We start from the raw sequence: 20,711 nt of genomic DNA, 5'->3' as shown, positions 1-20,711 counted from the left end.
ATGAATTCTACTCAACCACCCCCCTCCATGAAATCTTTAGCATAATAACACGTCAGCATTACGCTACACAATAGATTTACTTTGACATTGATTTCTTGTGTGCACATATGAGTATAAAATACTGCTACTTGCCACATATTAGTATGAGTGTCATTAGCATGAGAGAGGCGAAGTTTAAAAACAAAAGGTTACAACAAAACATTCGAGAAAATAGTTGCACAAAAAAATGGTTTGAATTATGAATAATTAAATAGTCTGTGTTAAAGGTTACACATTAAGTACTGATAAATAATTCATAGTATACCTTGAGCCTATATAAATGCTTTGTAGATAGTCTAGGTAGATGTACCTGCTTGTGCCAAGGACTGGACATCCTGCAACTGAACTCAACGTGTAAGTAATTAACTCTCTCATCACTTGCGTCCATTCATTGAACGCTGCTTTGACTTTCACTTTGTTCAGCTATTTGAGCTGTTAAATGTGTGTCATAATTTCGAAGTTTACTTTGTTAGTTGTTTGATTGCCTAGAAATCTAAACCAAAATGATATTCATGTTATTAAATTCTACGTTTTTTAGCAGTACATATGAGGGGAAAAGCCTCTTTTAATTTCGTGCAGTTTGTCTGTCCGTCTGTTTCTTTTAGATCTCAAACACTAGTAATACTATTTAAAAAAAAAACAAATTTCACCATGCATTGGGCTTGCTTATTTTAAGTGCAACAGATATTATCCTCTGTCCTCTAAAACGAAACTGCTTGTTTTTTTTTTTAAATAAAGTAAGCCTGGTTTTTTTATGAAATAGAGCACATTTAAAATAATACATAAAAAACTGTTAGTATTTCTAAGTAAAGTACATTTTGGTGAACACCTACAAAGAAAGTGGGATAGTTATATTATTTGTATTTCTTGTATTTTCATACATACTGTTTTGTTATTGTAACAGTAGTTACGGTGAGGTGGTCAATTGTAGTAAAACTGAATTTCCATTTGGTTGGACCAATAATTATGCTATCTTTTTTTTTCCTCTGGTATATTAGCTTATTACAGTTATTAGAAAATGTTTAGTTTTGTTTGAAAAAATTAAGAATGTACTTTGTATGCACACCTCTTCACACAATTTATAAAACACGAAAATTATTAACTAAAATCTGCGCCAGTCGCCGTATACATTTGTAGAGTGCATCACGGGATAAGCTCTTTTATCTACATCACTTTATCTACACGAACAAATGATGCTAAGTTCGTACTGACCATATTTAAACATGCTTTAGACATGTAGACATGTGTACTATTTAAACATAATGTTGTGTGAGACTGATCAAAAGCAATGCTATAAATGAGCATTTTGTTAGGAGGCTGCTAGTTTGTTGGTAGCTTGGAATTTATAGCTTCCAATATTCGTGGCTGAAAATGTCGAAACCGGTTTTTTTACATTTCTGCTATAGCCTCTGAGTTTGCATGAATACACAAACTCTCTTTGTTATCTTGTATTTCATTTGATTTTTAATTCAAATCTTTTTATTAGTCGCTTATTGATATATGTTTTGAATCTATTTAAAATGTTCAAAGAAAAATCCCTCTTTTACCTGACCACATCTTTTGTTCACCATTTGGAAGACAGCTTCTTGTGGTTTTAGACAAGCTGTTGAACTTGTTTGTTTTTGGCACCCCCACTTCAGTTCTGTTTTCATTCTCTTGTGTCCTGTCTCCTCTAAAGATAAAACAAATATTTTGCCTCCCGCGCGGTGGCTCAGTGACTAAGCGATTGGCTTCTGAACCTGGGATCCTGGGTTCGAATCTCGGTGAAGACTGGGATTTTGAATTTCGGGATTTTTAGGGCGCTCCTGAGTCCATCCAACTATAATGGGTATCTGACTTTTTAGTTGGGGAAAGTAAAGGTGATTGATCGTTGTGCTGGCCACATGACACCCTGCTCGTTAACCGTTGGCCATAGAAACAGACGACCTTAACATCATCTGCCTCATAGATCTGAAAGGTCTGAAAGGGGAAACTTTACTTTGCCTGCCGCGCCTCGTTGAGAAGCGTCGCTCTAGTCTGATATACCTAACCACTAACACAGCGTCTTATCTAACACTTCATCATTATCATAAATGAGCCTCTCCTCGAGATTTTCCTTATTCAATTCAACGCTCCTTACATAAGTATCTCTATGAAATCAAATATTTAAACTTAGATTTGTTTTTTGTTTTTTTTGCTTTCAGTTTTGTTACAAAAATGTTGACCAACTTGCTGCGGCTGGCCTGTTTACTTCTCTTGCTCATTAGTCTCGTCACGTCGCAATGTAAGTAGATTTTCTTTATTTCATTCACACTCTGTCAACAAAAACAAAAAATAAAAACAACAGAAAAGAAAACAAGTTGTCTCAGATAGAAACTTTTCCCCTTTTCAAAGTAAAAACATAAAAACCAAAGGTGTTACAGTTTGAAAGTTACGCTTGCATAACTGGACCCTTTTTTTTTAAGTGGAAGGGGCAGTAACAAAGAATAAGCTTGTACTTTTAGAAGTTCGGCAAGTTCATCTATCTCCCTTTTTATTTATATTCGTTCTTCAGCTTCACCAATACTTAAGGGGTCGTTCGTAAGTGACGTCACGCTCTGGGGGGGGGGGGATGCAGGTAAGGAGAGTGTGGAATGGATAAATGAAGATCTCATTGAAGACAATTTCATTTTCGAGTCAGCTCCTCAAACAGAAGAAAATCTTCCGGTGTATACTATCAATGAGCACGATGAAACTTCTTTGGGAACAAAATTGATGAGAAATAAATAATTTGAAACAAATATTTTTTTTTTATTATGTGACGTGACGCAGAGGGGGGAGGGGGGGTCTGAGAATTTGTGATACTTTGTGACAAGGTGGGGGGGGGGGGGGTAAAAAAAGATCATTTTTTTTCGTGACGTCATTTACGAACGACCCTTAAGTATATTTAGAGCTTTTCCCCAGCATTACACTACATGTTCATTCGCCATCACCTGGTCTGTCTGGGTAAAACAAAAGTAATTGAGAGTTGGTGATTCTGTAGTTTAGCGTTGTATTGTATCTCAGCAATAGATGGTTCGTTAAGTTACACACTGAAGTGACACAGCTTCAAGCCAGTTAAATACTCAATCCACAGAATAATATGATAAATACGTTTTGAAAAGATCACAGAAATAAATACAATACAAATTACCCTAAATATTGTCAGCGGCGTCACTAGGGCACGTGTCACCCTGTGCGGTGAACTCGTGCTATCGTTCTCAACACCATTCAGACCCCATCAAAAAAAAAAAAATAAAAAGAAAGAAAAACTTGTCAATAAAATCTATATTTGACTTGTTCTTTGTACTCTACTCTACTCTACTCTACTCTACTTTACTTTACTTTACTTTACTTTACTTTACTATACTTTGAGCTAATTAACAACTTTCTGAAAAGTATGATGTATTATATTTTGTAATTCCGTATGATGCATAATTTGTGGTTTTATGTACAATGAAGCATCATGTTTTTAGTAGCATAATGTATTTTCATGCATTTTATAATAAGCTGTATTATGGATTATGATGGATTATGATGGATTATTGTTTTTCAGTTTTGCTACCGCCGCCAGGAGCAGCAGAACCTCTTCCTCAACCGCCTTCCCCCTCGTTTCTCTCCCTGCTGTTTCTAAGACATTTGTTTGATACGTAACTGGGAGACATCGAAACAAAGTGGACACATCGAAACAAAGTGGACACAACGAAACAAAGTGGACACAAGGAAACTGGGAAATCAAAAAGTAGCAAAACATCTCCAGCAGTCGTGTGATATTTATACATGTGTGTAAAGGCTGTTTTCTCATTTATAGTGTCATTGTAATGTTTAGCTGTCCATTAGTATATAAAAAATATTTGTTTTAGTGAATACATGGCTTGGACTTTATTGAAGCACATTTCATCTCTAAACTTGATTGTTTTGTGCTGTAACAAAAGGTTGTAAATATGACAAAAGCTATTTAAGACAATTAATGCAAAACACAATGAACCTTGCGCAAACTGATGTAGAACATTCTAGAGTGAAAGTTTGTATCCAAGAAGTTTTCACAATGTCAAAGGAATTTTAAAAATTTAAAAAATAGTTTTATATAAAATGTAGGTAATTAAGAAAAAATTGATCTACCTAAAGTCATTACGGCTGACATGTATTATAGAACAAACCTTAATGTTTATATCTCTATAAGAATGAAGCATTAAAATGTTGCTATGGATACTTTTGTACTAACATTAAACATTCATACATGTTCAATGTCAAGTAAACGCTTATAGATAATAGTAAGGCGCCATCTAGTGGTAACTAACTACATAGCAATTAAGATTAAGATTTTCGCAATAAGGGGATCTTCATAAATAGAGGCGAATCTATATATAGCAATCTTTATGGTGTATTAAGTGTACAGGATACACAGGCATGAATAATTATAAAAATCCCCTATTCAATAATAGCATAATGTTCATTAGAATTTTCATTTTTTTTTAAAGAAATCACTATTTTGTTTGTATAGTAAAGGATATTGTAAATAGTGTATGTATTTCATAGTTGGCAGTTAGTTCTATAGTTCCGTGTAGTTTCGTCTAGTTCTGTTCTAGTTGTAGTATTAGTTCTCATGATTTCAAATGAAATACTATGTTCGTGAAATGGTTGAATGAATAAATATTTGAATACATCTTTGTTTAGATTTCTTGTTTCTAATTAATTTGTATTAATAATATGCTGATGTGAAACAATACCTTACATTGCAACAAATTAGTTTTTTTTTATAGCAAATTATTTGACCTATCAATGGAGATCACGCTGGTTGGTCTTTCAATCCGTAGATTAAGGAGGACTGCAGTTTTTCAGTATCTACATTTTGTCTCATAGCCAGCGTAGACATCGTCGATTTAAGTTTTCCCTTCATCGTCTACGCCTTTGCACTTTCTCAAATGTGTATCCCGCGGACTTTGTAAGAGATCTCTAACTTCTCTTGCGGAAGTCGCCTGTTCCCAGGTATTCTCCTCTATTCCATTTGAGGTTATTGATGGGGGGGGGGGGTGGGGGGGGAGCACCTCTGTTATGTTGGCATTCTTTAAGTTTGCAAAAAAAAATTATGAACATCACATTCATGTTAAGAACATAGTCAGACATGAAGCGTAAGTAAACAAGTGCATGATAGGAATCATCTACAAACAGCGATTTATCCAACAAAACAACTTAGATCTGCAGCCGAATCCGTTTAATTTCAACATCGGTTAATTGAACTATCAAGTTTTGTAGCCACAGATCTTCAGGCCTAAGGTAAGAAGGAAGTATTGCTTGTATCCTAACCAGAGCACGAAGTAGGGACCCTCCGAGAACTCCACCTTTCAGCAATTAGACAAGAAAAAAACACTCGACCCTCCGATTTCCTAAACCCTCCCCCCCCCCCCAAAAAAAAATAAATTTGATCGGTTGTGCTCCCCTGCCCCGCACTTTGCTACCTAAAGGTCAACAGTCGCTGACCTACCCAGACCAGCCCCTCCCCTTCTCCCCCCACCAGCCATAGCAGTTTTAATCCACAATTTTAACAGAGCCAACGACAGGAACATTTTCACTGTAACCAAGTGTTACTATAAAGCAGGGTGTCGACAAAAAATACATTGATACTTTTCAAGCCAAAGTTGAAGGAAGTCCCTCCGACAGATGTTTGAGATGAATGGGCAGTTCGTTTACATCAAACTGGATTCATTCTACAAACATTCAGTAGCTGTTAAGAATTTTTTTTAGTTCTTGTATGTCACGTGCTGAGTAGCATGAAACTTATTTTGTTTATTTGGTCTAACATTTTTTTTAACCTAGAAAATTAGTGTAGGATTTATTTGTAAACCTAATACAATCTGATGAATGCGTTTAAATAGGGCTGGTCTTAGGAAATTGGAGGTCCTAGGCAAAGTATATAAGGTGGTCCCTTATGAAATAGAAAAAAAATAACATAAAAAAAAACACCGAAAATTAAAATTATGCAATTTATTAAAAACTTACCTGTATCAATATCTAGAAAAAAAAACTGAAATTCATATAGCGCAATTTTCATAGCTCCACCACGGTAGCGTGACGATGTATTAAACCTTCCATAAAATTAACTTGTGTTTTGATGGCAGCTAAGTCTCGAAACTCGAAAATGTTTTTCACTAAATTTTTTTTTTCTTCTAGTTCTGTGCTAGGCCCCCATCATTCGGAGGCCCTAGGAAGCTGCTAGTTTGTCTATGCCTGAGGCCGGCCATGATATATGTCACGAATGTGTTCTATAAGTTTGCAATATAAAGTTGTCTTCATTATTAGAGAATACTAAACAGTGCCGATTTGATATAGTCTGTCGACTAGAGGGACGTTATAATCAACAGTCTGTAACGCACTGTTAAGGGATATATATAGATAGATAAATATAGATAGATAGATAGATAGATAGATAGATATAGATAGATAGATAGATAGATAGATAGATAGATAGATAGATAGATAGATAATTCTCTTCCTCGCTCAAGAGTTTGGACGAGAAGAAGAAGTAAAGGAAAGATCACTCTCTTATTTCTGCGGATAGTCAGCCCACGAAAAAACGAGAGGAAAGGGGGGGGGGAGAGAACAAGTATTCACAAAATAGCTGGGCCGTTGTGACCAAGAAATTTTTTTTATTTCTACCTCATCTAAAAAAAAATGCCATTTTTATTTATCGCGCGTAGGACTGGCGTTTTCCATCCCCCTTGGTCCTGCGGGAGGTTTGGACTAGGAAGTAAACTATCGTCAACTCTGAAGGAACATCCGAAACATGTAAAACATTTTACAAGAAAACACTTTACAAACGCTAAATAGCAGCGCCGGACTTAACCATTGTGACCAAGAAGTCATGGAAAGAGAACAAGTAATCTACTATGTATATTTACAGGTCACTAAATAGCAGGGTCGGACTTAACCTCCGATACCAGTTTTTGTAAATCTAGGCAAACGACTCAATGAAAGAGATTTAAATTATAATAATTTAGATTAACAAATATATTCAAAAGTTAACCATCTACATGCAAACATAGTAATGTTCTCGTTTTCTATTGAGTAGTTTCTCCTATAGTCAACCCTTGGCCGGAAATCGCTAAGACTAAAAAGTTGTTTTCTCCGGCTTTCTCCTACCTTTCCAACACACATACACGCACACACGCACACACACAGCATATATACGTTTTGATTGTTTTTGTTTCTTGGTTGCACGCTCCAAGAAGTCGTGAAGAATTAGACGCCAATTAATGTATGTCGACATTTTGATGAACGTTTTTAGCCACACTTGAAACTAAAGAGCAAAAAGGAACATGAATATATGTAGGAAATGTTAAGTAGGTCAAACGATAACAATATAAAAAATATACTCTATGAAATTGGATGTTTAACATATGTACTGTCAAGTTATTATCAGTGGTTCTTAAAAAAAACATTTTTTCCAGAGGCGTCGCTAGGGGTTGTTATGATTTGGTGCGAGGCTGATAGTGTCCTTCCTAACAAAACAAACTTCGATAAGTTAACTTTCACAAGGAAATGTGTCGTTGGTACATTCTTTTTGTTGGTTGGAACTCCATAACTGTATTTATTGTTGGGTGCACAGCTGTAAAATGAATATTAGATGTCAATCGGTGAGGTCTGCACCCTTCCCACCCACCTTACCACGCTACTGCGTTTCTTTACATGCCAGTAATATACATCACAACTGTTTCAGTCTTAACATTATTTATTAATCTTTATATTTGTAATCAATAGAGCTGAACCTTAAGTCAAATGCAAATTCCTTTATTGAGTCTGCCATGTTTTTAATTGATAGTAGTTGATAGACCTGGCGATCTATAAGGCAGATAATATAAAGCCCATCTTTTCTATGGCCGACTGTTATCGAGGTTTCCAGCAAAACACCAACGTCCTTTACTTTCCCCAACTTATATTGGCCTCCTTCAGTCGTAGAACGTCTATGGTTCATCTCAGAGCACACTTCTTCACGTGGCTGTGGAACCCTATTTTGGAGAGACACTCCCGTCCACAAATAGTGCAGGTTAAGGTGGCTTTTGCTTCGCTGGTAGAGGAGCTGGCCATTTTTCGGATTATACGTTTTTCTTCATGAGCTGAGACCCATGTTCTTTCGCTGTCCATAGCTTTCTTGGTCACCGTCTCTCTCCAGCTGGTGCGGTCTAGAGCTATGTCTTCCCAATTGTCAGTATTGATGTTCACAGATTTAAGGTCCCGTTTTATTATATCTAACGGAGGTGGGGTCGACCAGTTTTTCTTGTGCCAGTCGCGAGTTGTCCATAGAGGATGACTTTCGGGATTCGCTTGACCTCCATCCGGCGAACATGTCCAAGCCAGCTCAAACGGCGTTGTCTGAGGGCTGTAAAGATGCTGGGAATACCTGATCGCGCAAGGATCTCAGTATTGCACACTTTTTTTTTCCATGTAACTTTCAAGATCCTTCGGAGACATGGCAAATGGAATGAGTTCAGTTTTCTCTCTTGCTTTGCGTAGGTGGTCCACGATTCACTGCCATACAGCAGTGTACTCATAACGCATGTCTTGTAAACTTCCATTTTGGTCACCGTAGTTAGCTTCTGGTTTTCCCAAACTCTTGGCCTGAGTCTAGCGAAGGTCGAGGCAACTAATGTGACAGATACCCATGGAATATATGTCACAAATGTGTTCTAGAAGTTTGCAGTATAAAGTTAGTTAGCCAGAGTTAGATATATATTTTATTGAAATTACTATTACGAACCATAATTTGTAATATTCAGATCACATTACCAGTAATTAAAGCAACAGATATGCCCAAGGCTTTAGTCAGTACTTGAAGTCAACTCAAGGTTATTTCTATCTCTTTGAAGTTTGTGCGTGCACTAAAAAGTCACAACGTTGTTTGGTCACGTTAGATTTAACCAGCTGCACTTTTTTTGTGTTCTAGTCAACTCATGACTGATGACTGACTGTTTGTTGGTGTAATCACTCAAAGTAGTTTCATCAGTAACTCATAATTCACTTTCAAAAAAATGTTTGACCTCAGGGTTGTTGATCAAAAGTGACCTACATCAGGGGATGGGGGGCAGATAGAGAGCAAGTAATGACCTATACGACAGTACCATTAATTACTGAGAATAACATTGTTTAAGAAAAGTGGAGAGAGAAAGGGGGAGGGGGTACAAGCGTGACTTGCCACTTGTCATTAAACCCACACCCTCCCCCTCAATAGTAAATTGTTGGTCGTTTTATTCAAATTTTAAAGGTCGTGGAGGATTAAGTCAGGAAAAGATAATTAATTCAAAGTCTTTGTCACCACCAGTCTATATAAACTTTGTAAGTTAGTCAGGGGCGATCACTTGTACTGAGATTGGACATTCACCTCTTGATCTCAACCTGTGAGTATCTAACACTTTGAATGCTAATGGCATCTTGACATTTGTGACACCGTGGCATTGTCCTAATAAATGTATTTATTTAATTGCATAAACTGTCTTTATATAATCACTGTCTTATATTAGAAAACAAAATAGAAAATTCATTTAGTCTCGTTTTTTTTTTTGCTCCATTCATTTTTCATTTGTTTTCCAATGATCATTATAATCCCAAGACGATCTTAGACTTTCAAAAATTATATATTCAAAACTTATTGAAATCGTCATAGTGATCCAATAATTAGACATTAAAAACGTCACGTGTTCATAAAAAAATAATTTTTAGTAATTTAATAAAAATATCAACTTTGAAATTTAAATATATTTAAACTTTTTTTTCCATTAAGGAATTAGAACAAACATGTGAAGGCTGTAGGATGAGTCCCATATAATTCCTGCAAGAGTAATACCATTAGTTGATACATTAAATGTTAAATTTGCTTGGAATAAATCAACAAAATCGTATTTTTATAAATACAAAAAAAATGTCTACAAATATTTTGAAAGACCAAATGCACTTTCCCACATTTTCATATCTGTATTCCCTGGTCCTGGTGATGCGACCAACATTGGAATTTTTTTTAGTCTATGATAAAATGAGTCGCTAAAATTATATATACATATAAAACCAATAACTTATTAAAAAGAGGGACTAAACTTATAAATGGCTGTACTGTATAGGAAACAACTTTTGTTGGTAGAATGACGGCGAGTTACTTGTTTACAAAAGGATCAGTTCCTAGAAACGATCCATGGCAGTCCACTAGTCACTTTTAGTCTTTATCTTGAATTATACAAAAAGTGAGGATGGGCGGTGGCTGCGCTGTGAAGCGCTTGGCTTCGAACATAGGTCCCGGGTTCGAATTCTGGGATTTTTAATTTCGGGATCTTTGGGCGCCTCATTAGTTGGGGAAGGTAAATGCGGTTGGTCGTTGTGCTGGCCACATCACACCCTCGTTACCCGTGGGCCACAGAAACGGATAATCTTTACATCATCCGCCCTAAAGATCGCAAGATCTGAAAGGCTAACTTTATACAAAAAAAGCTATTATTTAAAAAAAAATTACAGAATTCAACAAATTATGGTAAAAATATAAAGAACAAACTCCAGCGCGTCCATGGAGGGACACAATCGTACTTTTGTATTTCCTCTGGCAGGTCCCATGCTGCCGTTAGAGGCCCAGCGGCTGATGTATTGAAAGGCATTTTAAATGTTTGGTATTTAAAAAAAAACGAAAAAAAAAAGAAACAATTTGAAAGATCATAAGTAAAAGTTGTTCCTACCAATCTTTTTGTTTTCGTATTATCAATGCACAAATAGTAAAACAGGTTAATGTTTTAAACAGACAAAATGGATTACGAATCTATTTATTCAGCTAAATTAAATATGAATCTATTTTTTAACTAAGCGAGATAAATTATTTTTATCTCTGCAATTTCAAATAGCATAAAATTGTGTATTCCAAAGAGCTTTAAACACGCCAGACGGGCAGCACTAAACTACTAGCGTCCTTTCTCTATACGGGCCACTCAAGGATGACAAAGGATTTTGCATAACGCAAAAGCTAGTAGGCGGCCATTACTATTCAATCGAACTCACACATTGTTAGAGACACATAGTTACATTCTTAGTCACACCACTGACCATAAATGAAGCAGTAGGAACCACTAAGAGACCATTGTTACCATTAACAAACTCAATACGAGAATCAGAAGGATTCCCGTCAACTTCTTATGTAGTTTTGTTAGAATTAAAACTAATTCAGACCCCTTACAACCAATTATACTATGAACTATCTTTTGTATCTAGTTCTTAGTTAATGCATATTTCATTACTATAGTAGAGTACCTATCATCGTAAAAATAATACGTATTAGCCTTTATTCAAAGGCTTAAAAAATAAGACTTCTTGGAAACCAATATTTCAATAGTTTTAATAACGTCTGTAGTGCTACACTTGGTGGACAAATAGACAACATGAAGTGCACAAACATTAGCGGCATAGCCCAAAAGATATATATATAGAGAGAGATAGAGAGATAGATAGATAGATAGAGATATATATACAGGGCTTTTTTGTGACGGTACGCACCGGTACGGCGTCCGGCACCTTTTTGAAAAAAATAATACTCTTCGCATTTTAACGTATATTATTAATTTTTAGTTATTAAAAGTTAGGCAATCAACTACTGAGTACCGGCACCTATTTTTTTATACAAAAAAAGCACTGTATATATCTTTATATATATATATATATATATATATATATATATATATATATATATATATATATATATATATATATATATATATATATTATATATATATATACAAATGATACATTTTAAAAGTTGCGAGCAATCCGAATTGTCATCACGACAATTTATATTCAGAAACAATCATCATCATGTTTCCTTTCCGTTGTTATGGAACATAGGGCCTCAGTCAAAACACGCCACTCTCCACGGTCTCTTGTTCCTCATGGAACATAGGGCCTCAGTCAAAACACGCCACTCTCCACGGTCTCTTGTTCCTCATGGAACATAGGGCCTCAGTCAAAACACGCCACTCTCCACGGTCTCTTGTTCCTCATGGAACACATTGCCTCAGTCAAAACACCCCACTCTCCACGGTCTCTAGCTAATTTTTTACCCAGCTCTTTCCTGTCCTCTCGGGCTTCATCTAGTACATTTCGTCACCATGTTCTTTTTGGTCTTCCTCTACGTCTTGTGCCCCGGGGCTTCCACTCTAAGGCCTGTCTAGCTTTGTTGTTGGTATTTTTTCTAAGGGTGTGACCAATCCATTTCCTATTTCTAAGATCTGAACCTCTTCAAATTTGTCAACAATACAATTTCGATAACTTTATAGTTTACAGAACACAAAATAGTATTGCCAGTTTCTCTCTCCCTCTCTCTCTCTCTTTCTGTATTTTTCTGTCTCTCATAATTACTTTTAAGTTTTCATTATCTCCATCGTTAAATTTCTATCTGTCTCTTTCTTTCTCTCTATATATATATCTTTCCTTCTCTCTTTCCTTCTCTCTCTTTCCTTCTCTCTCTCTTTCCTTCTCTCTCTTTCCTTCTCTCTCTTTCCTTCTCTCTCTTTCCTTCTTTCTCTTTCCTTCTCTCTCTTTCCTTCTCTCTCTTTCCTTCTCTCTCTTTCCTTCTCTCTCTTTCCTTCTCTCTCTTTCCTTCTTTCTCTTTCCTTCTCTCTCTTTCCTTCTTTCTCTTTCCTTCTCTCTCTTTCCTTCTTTCTCTTTCCTTCTTTCTCTTTCCTTCTCTCTCTTTCCTTCTTTCTCTTTCCTTCTCTCTCTTTCCTTCTTTCTCTTTCCTTCTCTCTCTTTCCTTCTCTCTCTTTCCTTCTCTCTCTTTCCTTCTCTCTCTTTCCTTCTTTCTCTTTCCTTCTCTCTCTTTCCTTCTCTCTCTTTCCTTCTTTCTCTTTCCTTCTCTCTCTTTCCTTCTCTGTCTTTCCTTCTCTCTCTTTCCTTCTCTCTCTTTCCTTCTCTCTCTTTCCTTCTCTCTCTTTCCTTCTCTCTCTTTCCTTCTTTCTCTTTCCTTCTCTCTCTTTCCTTCTTTCTCTTTCCTTCTCTCTCTTTCCTTCTTTCTCTTTCCTTCTCTCTCTTTTCTTCTCTCTCTTTCCTTCTTTCTCTTTCCTTCTCTCTTTCCTTCTTTCTCTTTCCTTCTCTCTCTTTCCTTCTTTCTCTTTCCTTCTCTCTCTTTCCTTCTCTCTCTTTCCTTCTTTCTCTTTCCTTCTCTCTCTTTCCTTCTTTCTCTTTCCTTCTCTCTCTTTCCTTCTTTCTCTTTCCTTCTCTCTATTTCCTTCTCCCTCTTTCCTTCTTTCTCTTTCCTTCTCTCTCTTTCCTTCTTTCTCTTTCCTTCTCTCTCTTTTCTTCTCTCTCTTTCCTTCTTTCTCTTTCCTTCTCTCTCTTTCCTTCTTTCTCTTTCCTTCTCTAAAAGAAAAAAGAAAAAAAACATGATAAAAAATTGTTGTTTATCTTGAAAGCCTTGCCAGTGTCTTGTGTATCTCTCTGTACATATCACATTCCTAGTCTAGAAACATACGCCCCCCCTCCTCCTGCCTTCATTGAGATTTTCTGAAGTAAACAGGTTCTGGTAAACACTCAAATTAATGATACCCCCCCTTGACATTTCAACTTATTTTATTTTGTCTAGAGCAGGTTTACTACCAGAATGTTCAACTATTTGGTGTGGCTGGCCTGTCTAGTTCTGCTGGTCATTAGTCTAGCGACGTCACAATGTGAGTGAATTAACTACTTCATCCTCCCCCCATTTTCCACTCTTAAAAATTTCTGACCTATAACTGTAAAAAACAACAACTGGGCCTTATGGACATTCAGTCAGACTGTCAGCCAGGCAGGGTTGCAGTTTGGTTTTGGGAACAAGGGCATTAAGTTGATCAATCATGCCGTATCAACTCTTAAAAAACAACGATGGTCTTGACTCGAGGCTCCAAGATGGAAGGCCGACGTGTTAGCGTCTGAGCTTTTCAAGTACTTCTTAAAACAGAAGGTGTTACAGTTTTGAAAAAAGTCTCTAATTAAACCCTTAGATTAGTAGATTCTCTATATAGAACAAAGCTAATTAATTTCGACTAATTGATGAACTAATAGGTTAATTTTTGTATGATTCATGTTTTGTCATTGACAATGAACAATTGTGCAAAGTTTCAACTTGATTCGAGAATGGGAAGTGAGGCAGACAGACAGACAGACAGACGGAGAGAGTTAATATAAGATTTGTAAATAGTAGTAGGTCGACCTGAACATATATTCTCTTGCGACCCAATCCTCATTATGGTCATCAAGACAAGGGGGAGGCTTGTTAAAAGAAAAGATGATGGACATTTTAGAAAAAATATTGAACCTAAATCTATGATCTCAACTGCTCAAGCTGTTAAATATGGCTGCAGTGCTTTAGGGTCTACATAAATAATATAATGATCTTTACAACAATGTAATTTTAATCTTTTGTATTTCAGTAATGCCACCAGGCGCTGCAGAGCCTCCTACACCTCCCCCATCTTTTCTCAACTGGTTGTACCTAATGCACGTCTTCGATAAATAGCAACAGGATTTGACAACTACCGATGTCAGAACATCAAAATGTCTAACTTGGAAATGAATGTACTAAAGCATCTTGAACTTTAGAATGGTGTTCTACCTGTTACTTATGTCAACGCGAACAATTATTTCTTAAAATATGTCAAGAGGTCACTGAATGTTTTTACTTGCTCAGTATCCCATTTTGTTTGAGAGAGAGATAGTTTTGTTTTCTTTTGTAAACATTGAACATATCACATTTGAGCTGTACATAAACATTATAAGCAACTACACAAACAAGCAGCGAACCAAAATGAAAGAGAGACGTCTTGGAGCTCTCTTAAATAAGTTAAGTTCTTGTCTAAATAAAACATTTCTAAGTGTCTTAGGTCAAAAGAATTTTAACTTATAAAAAGCGGTTAACCGTAGTATCAAGCATTAATTAAACATTTTTTAACGACATTAATAAGCACTGTATTACAAAGACACTGTATTACAAAGACACTGTATTACAAAGACACTGTATTACAAAGACACTGTATTACAAAGACACTGTATCAGGAAGGCGTTAAATTGCGCTTATTTTTTGTTTCTTATCTTTATTTTAATTCTAATATTTAGATAACGACATAGAATGTTTCCATGGTTACATTGATGTAAACAATAGTTTCTCTGCAGCCTCAATGTTATACAGAGTGAAACGAGCAAGTCAGCCATCTTGCCGGTGTTGTTTATCTCACATAAGGAACAGTTGCACACGTCTCATTCAACTTAATGATTACTTCCCTTTCCTTTCAAACATATGTGACGTAATATTATTTGTACATGAAAGATGATGTATATAGTATATTTTGATTTTGTATTATACATTGAGTTAAATAAATAAATATGTCTGACGCTTGGTTCAAGCATTGCTAGTGTAATTTGAAATCAAATTAGTGTAAACAAACAAAAAAACTAAACAAAAAATAAACATTGGTATACATGCTATGTTGTTGTTTTTCTGTCTCTCCATCATGTAGTCGATAGTGTGTATTTGTATTTAACAGAGAAGTATAGTATTAGAACTTCCTGCTTTCTAGTATGTGTATGATACATATGTAAAAAATTAGTATTCAATGGTATATTCAATTTAAAAAAGGTAACATAAAAAGTTTTTAAAATATCAATTCCTCCTTTATAAAGCTGTTTGTAGTCTATATTGTCTCCTTCTCCATATCTTGTAATGTTTCAATATTGCAGGGAGTCTTTCCGTTGATCTTGCACAATCAATTTCTTCTATTACAGAACAGCTGCATTTCTTATTCCATACGCTAGAACAAATTCATACAAGTGCTTCTTCATCCCTAATGCCATTACCGAGTGAAATTGGGTTGCCTGAATCAAGCAGTTGGGAAAAAAGGAGGGGGGCGGGGGAGAAAGAAGTGAATGCTACAGTGATTGCTTTTTAAATAAATTAATTGAATTTGAATTAGCTGGCTCAAGTTTCCTCAAAGGCCCCCAAGCCAATACACTAACCACTAAGCCAGCAAAGGGCTTATGAAAATAGGTTTTACAGTTATCAATTGTTAGTAAGGCGACGAGCTAATTCTCTATTCAAAGAATATGGGGAACTAATTCTTAAAACGTATACCCCTATACCACTTATTGGCAACAAAAATAATTAGTTGCCAATAAGTTAATTGTTTTAAAAAATTCGTTTTTGCTATGTTAGGTAAGACAAATAACTTCAAAATTTCATCTTTATCAGAGATTGTGTATTGGGAGAAATGACATGTGCAAACATTTGACCAGACATGCAGAGAGTGAGTTGATAGAAACTTTGTAAGAATTTCCACAGGCTCCGGTTCTTAATAAATGCACATTGTAATAAACAGGAGCATGCTACAGGTATTGAGATAAGGTCTATATACAGTCTGTAGCCTATACATTTTAATACACTTGCAAATAACATTGTAAAGTAATCTACAGAAGCACAAACATTTTATTTCTTATTCAAAATTAAAATTTTGAAAATTAAATGTAAAATAGGCAGACAAAATATTGTTAAAACAATTTGAAGGATTTGTATTACAAAGTGTAAGGCTGTTTGACTTATTCCCGATATTAAATCTAGTTCTGAGGAAGGTCTTAGGTCGCTATCATCAATGCCACCACATGTCATAGAATCTGAAGAACTTAAAAAAAACAACATTTATATTCTTAAGAAAATAAAAAAAAATTAAATTGAATAAATAATTAATGTGTCATGTAGCATCTCAACCGTGACTGTTATATTGAAAAATTTCGTTTGAATTATAACTTTTCCAAAGCAAAGTCTTTCTTAAAATAGTTATGATAAATTCATGTCAAATTACACAAACTCTGTCTGGAAAGGGGAAGGGCGGTAAAATGAAAACGATTAATTCTCGCTCCTTTTTATAATTTCTGCTATTGATTGCATTTTGCATTAAAGAATAGGGGTTGGGCGACTCGATATAAGAATTTACTTTATAGCATATATAAATTATATTAGTGACAGATTTTTGTAATTTTGTAATTTCTTACTATAATACAAAAAGAAAAAGTATTGATTAGTCCGATGGGGGGAAGGGGATTGCATGTATCGCACTTCAACCTGTTTATATTATATAGATATTCGACTAATTTGTTCACATACTATGATTTCTCCATAAAAGTAGGACCGCCCCCCCCCCACTCAAAGGGTTTAGATGGGAAGGGCGGTGGAGGTATTCGCTCTTCCCCTTCCAATCGGCCAACAGGTGAACGAAATTATATAAAGACCGGTTAAAATACCAATAACAAGTTTTAATCATATAGATATTTAATTGATTCTGTTAGCTAGCTGTGATTTCTACAGATAAATAGAACCGCCCCCCCCCCCACTCGAAAGTTGATGGTGGGGGGGGGGGGCGGATTGATGCCATCGCACCCCTCCCGACCCTACCAAATCGGCCAAAATACTAGAAGGGGGGGGCGAAATAATCTAAGAATAGGTTGAAATATAAATAATTAGTATATATTATTAACATAAGTAATAAATTCGCATACAAATTGTGTGAATTCTATACTATAATTCGTCCGGCCCCCCCCCTTCGGCCGAGTGGGGGGGGGGCGATCACCCCTACCGCACCCCCCCCCCTGGATCCGCCAGTGATACATACATACATACATACATACATACATACATACATACATACATACATACATACATACATACATTCACACACACACACACACACACATATAGATCAGATCATTTTCTCGTAAACTTTGAAATGCGCCTATCAAAAGCAAAAAGGCCAAAGAAAAACGTGACTTCCCGTAAACTTAAAGCCATAGATATTGCCTCCTTCAAAATGGACGTGACCTCTTTGCTGTTGCAACAGAGCAACACAGACGTTCTCAGCAATTACAATTCTTGCTTGAAAAAGTTGCTGGACAGCCATGCACCTCTTGTCACTCGTACAGTCTCAGTTAGGCCATCTGCACCCTGGTTGACGGAAGACATAAAGACTGCCAAACTTATTCGCCGACGTGCCGAACGTACATTTCAAAAGACAGGTCTGACGATACATCGACAAATATACATACGAGAAAAAAACAAGGTTAACCGTATGATTAGAGACGCAAAAGCTAGTCATATTCGACAAAAAATCGAAAATTCTGATTCTTCAAAGGAGCTATTCAGGATCACCTCTGAAATGTTAGGGGGAGCAAATAACGAACGTTTGCCGTCATCTATCTCATTATCTGAACTTCCTGATTCCTTCAATAGATTCTTCATTGGGAAGATTGAGCAGATTAGAAATGACATGCCATCCCTCTCATCACAGCTTGACCACTCTCCAATTTTTCAAAATACTCCTTTTTGCGAGTTTCAGCGAGTATCTGAAGATTATGTCAAAAGTACTATTTTGAAGATGCCAAATAAGTCATGTGACCTTGATCCCATTCCAACCTCCTTGCTCCTTGAATGTTTAGATGAGCTTGTACCTACAATTACCAACATTGTGAACTCTTCACTGACTTCAGGCATTGTACCACAGCAATTTAAGCATGCACTTGTCAGGCCCTTATTAAAGAAATCCAGTCTTGACCCGGAATGTCTAAAAAACTATCGCCCGGTTTCAAATCTTCCCTTCCTGTCAAAGCTTCTGGAGCGCATCGTGTTAGTGCAAATTCTTTCTCATCTTGAACAGTACTGTCTCTTGGAAGAATTTCAATCTGCATATAGGAAGTGCCGTAGCACAGAGACAGCAGTGGTCAGGGTACTAAACGACTTACTTCACAATTCCGACAAAGGCCACATATCAATTCTTTCTATGCTGGACTTGTCCGCAGCCTTTGATACGCTAGACCATGAAATTATGATGGCCAGATTCTCTGCAACTTTTGGTTTAGCAGGAGTCGTCCTAAAGTGGCTTGGATCCTACCTGACGGAACGCACCCAAAGTGTCGTTGTTAGCGGGACGGAATCAACAAGCTTACTTTTGAAGTACGGAGTACCCCAAGGATCAGTTCTAGGCCCAGTACTGTTCACTATGTACACATATCCACTCAGCGGTGTCATACGGCCAACCGGCATCTTATACCATTTTTTTGCCGATGACTCACAGTTATACGATTCATCAGTACCCTCAGAGGTGTCGCATCTGGCAGAGAAAATCAGTAGTACCGTTGCAAGGGTGAGCGATTGGATGGTTGAAAATAAACTCAAGATGAACGAAGACAAGACAGAAATAATTAAGATTGGCACTAGGAACAATGTCTCAAAAGTTGAAAGCACAGATTCTCTCTTTATCACGAACTGCCATGTTCCTTTTGTCCATGTAGTGCGGAATCTTGGAGTTTTCTTCGACTCAACACTATCTTTCGACCCACACATAAATCAGCTCTGCAAAGGTCTTTATCTGCAGCTGCGCAGATTAGGCCAGATCCGACCATATTTAACAACGGAGTCAACAAAAACGCTAGCTGTGGCATTCATACTCTCCCGCCTTGACTACTGCAACGCCGTGCTAGCAGGTATACCTGATGACAAAATAGCCAAGCTGCAACGTATACAGAACAACGCCGCTCGAATAGTCCTTAAAAAAACTAGACAAGATTCTGCTACTACGCTCTTGCGCACGCTCCATTGGCTTCCCGTGAAAGCGAGAATCGATTACAAGGTCGCCACACTTTGTCATCAGTGTATATATAACAATGAGATGCCCTTGTACCTTAGCGAACTGATTACTCCATATGTCCCCCAGAGAACCCTGCGCTCAATGGACTCAACGCTTTTAGTAGTGCCACGTTTCTCCCTCAAAAGCTACGGTCTGCGTGCTTTTTCAGTTCACGGACCAAAGGTTTGGAACTCACTCCCCATTGATCTCAGACAGACAACATGCTATACCACTTTTAAGAAGAACATTAAGACCTACTTGTTTAAAACTTTTTTAGATTAACTGTTATTCTAGCAGTTGTGTTTATGTTTGTAATGTTGTTACAGCGCCTTGAGCCTACATTTTTGTTTGTTAACAGCGCTTTATAAATAAAATTATTATTATTATTATTATTATTATATACATACATACATACATACATACATACATACCAATACATACATACCTATGTACATACATTCATTCATACATGCATATACATACATAAATGCAAACATACATATATTCATACAAACAAACAAACAAACAAACAAACATACATACATACACACATACATACATACATACAATTCTGCAGATATTTGTGTTCGCTTTACCAACAACTGCACGTCAGGCTGAGTTCTAGCAAACACAAAACGTTTTCAAGTGGAATTAGGAAGGAAGCAAATTTTGCATGGCCCTGGAGAACAAAAAAAAAAAACAGCCCATCTCTAATTGCGTCTCTGCGTACATAACTGTTAGTTCTATTGAGTATTTCAATGTAAGAAAAGAAAATACTTGTAGTGTTGACTTGTCATCACAGTTATAATGTCCCTTGGTCTGACCTATGTAACACTCCACACACTCTGTGACCTTGCTAGCTTGGTATATGCTAATGCATATGTTGTAGTTTCAGAGTACAAAGAAATATTAATAGTTTCATTATGAATTCAAAATATGTATTAATGCTAAATAATTTTAAATATAATTCTTTTAAGAAATGATGTCGCGCAATCAAATTTTTTAATGTAAGTTTGC

The 20,711-nt window shown here is 36.4% G+C and overlaps 2 long non-coding RNA genes across 3 annotated transcripts; both read left to right on the top strand.

Annotated features, from left to right (window-relative positions):
• The first annotated feature begins 310 nt into the window (after window positions 1–310).
• On the top strand, window positions 311–4,707 carry LOC106059043 (uncharacterized). Its single transcript, XR_001216143.2, has 3 exons — window positions 311–393; window positions 2,223–2,302; window positions 3,593–4,707. It is a non-coding gene; the product is annotated as an uncharacterized LOC106059043 (long non-coding RNA).
• A 4,593-nt stretch (window positions 4,708–9,300) lies between these two features.
• LOC106059042 (uncharacterized) lies at window positions 9,301–15,511 on the top strand. Of its 2 annotated transcripts, none has more exons than XR_001216142.2 (3): window positions 9,301–9,428; window positions 13,642–13,721; window positions 14,463–15,511. It is a non-coding gene; the product is annotated as an uncharacterized LOC106059042 (long non-coding RNA). The 2 variants fall into 2 exon arrangements; XR_001216141.2 differs by having other exon boundaries at window positions 13,637–13,721.
• Window positions 15,512–20,711: the final 5,200 nt, after the last annotated feature.

The sequence above is a fragment of the Biomphalaria glabrata genome, chromosome 1, assembly GCF_947242115.1.
Source record: "Biomphalaria glabrata chromosome 1, xgBioGlab47.1, whole genome shotgun sequence".
NCBI lineage: Eukaryota > Metazoa > Mollusca > Gastropoda > Planorbidae > Biomphalaria > Biomphalaria glabrata.
Note: the sequence above shows the minus strand (reverse complement) of the source record. Positions and strands in the feature narration are given on the sequence as shown.